At 34.0% G+C, this 1,536-nt stretch overlaps 1 non-coding gene across 1 annotated transcript; it reads right to left on the bottom strand.

Annotated features, from left to right (window-relative positions):
• Positions 1 to 1,224: 1,224 nt before the first annotated feature.
• LOC127746184 (small nucleolar RNA R71) lies at positions 1,225 to 1,328 on the bottom strand. Its single transcript, XR_008007804.1, has one exon. It is a non-coding gene; the product is annotated as a small nucleolar RNA R71 (small nucleolar RNA).
• Between the last annotated feature and the right edge of the window lie 208 nt (positions 1,329 to 1,536).

Genomic DNA, 1,536 nt, shown 5'->3' with positions numbered 1-1,536 from the left:
TTTGAAGTTTGTTACTTTCTTGTTAAGAAAGGTTCAACCTTTAAATTTTAGAATCATATATTTTAGTTTCTTGTTAGTTAAGTAATTAATTTTAATTTTAAAAAATTAAATCTACCTTATCTTATCTTTTATATCATATCTTTTTCAAAATTTTATCTTTTTCAAACATTTGATTTTAAAATATCTTTTCTAACTTCTTATCTTCTTATCTTTTCAAATTTGATTTTCAAATCTTTTTCAACTAACTAATTAACTTTTTGTTTGTTTCTTATCTTTTTCAAAACCACCTAACAACTTTTCTCTCTCTAATTTTTGAAAATAGCTCCCTCTTTTTCAAAAATTCTTTCTTTAATTAATTAATTGTTTTAAATTTTAATTTTAGTTTTATTTCTTATCTTTATTTTTCGAAAATCATTTAACTCCTTTTTAAAATTTATTTTCAAAAATTTCTCCCTCTCTCATATTATTCTATTTATTCATTCATTTACTAACACTTCTCTTCACCTCTCTTCATCTCAAACCACTACCCCTATCCTCACCCTTCTGTTTGGATTCTCCTTTCTTTATTCCCTTTCTTCTTCTACTAACAATAAGGAACCTCTTTACTGTAACATAGAGGATTCCTCTTCTCTTCTTTGACATAGAGGATCCCTCTTCTTTTTCTGTTCTCTTCTCTTTCATATGAGCAGGAACAAGGAAAAAGGCATTCTTGTTGAAGATGATCCAGAACCTGAAAGGACTCCGAAGAGGAAACTAAGAGAAGCTAAATTACAACAATCCAGAGACAACCTTGCTGAAATTTTCGAACAAGAAAAGGAGATGGCAGCAGAACCCAACAACAATAATGCAAGAAGGATGCTTGGTGATTATACTACACCTACTTCCAAGTTCGATGGAAGAAGCATCTCAATTCCCACCATTGGGACAAATAACTTTGAGCTGAAACCTCAGCTAGTTGCTCTAATGCAACAAAACTGCAAGTTTCATGGACTTTCATCAGAAGATCCTTCCATCAGAAGATCCCTACCAGTTTTTAACTGAGTTCTTGTAGATCTGTGAGACTGTTAAGACTAATGGAGTAGATCCTGGCTCATGCTTTTCCCTTTTGCGGTAAGAGACAGAGCTAGAGCATGGTTGGACTCTCAACCTAAAGATAGCCTGGACTCCTGGGATAAGCTGGTCACGGCCTTCTTGGCTAAGTTATTTCCTCCTCAAAAGCTGAGCAAGCTTAGAGTGGATGTTCAGACCTTCAAACAAAAGGATGGTGAAACCCTTTATGAAGCTTGGGAAAGATACAAATAGATGACCAAAAGATGTCCTTCTGACATGTTTTCAGAATGGACCATGATAGATATATTCTATTATGGTCTATCTGAGTTCTCTAAGATGTCATTGGACCATTCTGCAGGTAGATCCATTCACCTAAAGAAAACGCCTGCAGAAGCTCAAGAACTTATTGACATTGTTGCAAATAACCAGTTCATGTACACTTCTGAGAGGAATTCCGTGAATAATAGGACGCCTCAAAGGAAGGGA

This window comes from Arachis duranensis, chromosome 3 (assembly GCF_000817695.3).
Source record: "Arachis duranensis cultivar V14167 chromosome 3, aradu.V14167.gnm2.J7QH, whole genome shotgun sequence".
NCBI classification, from domain to species: domain Eukaryota; kingdom Viridiplantae; phylum Streptophyta; class Magnoliopsida; order Fabales; family Fabaceae; genus Arachis; species Arachis duranensis.
This window is presented reverse-complemented; position numbering and strand designations above follow the sequence as displayed.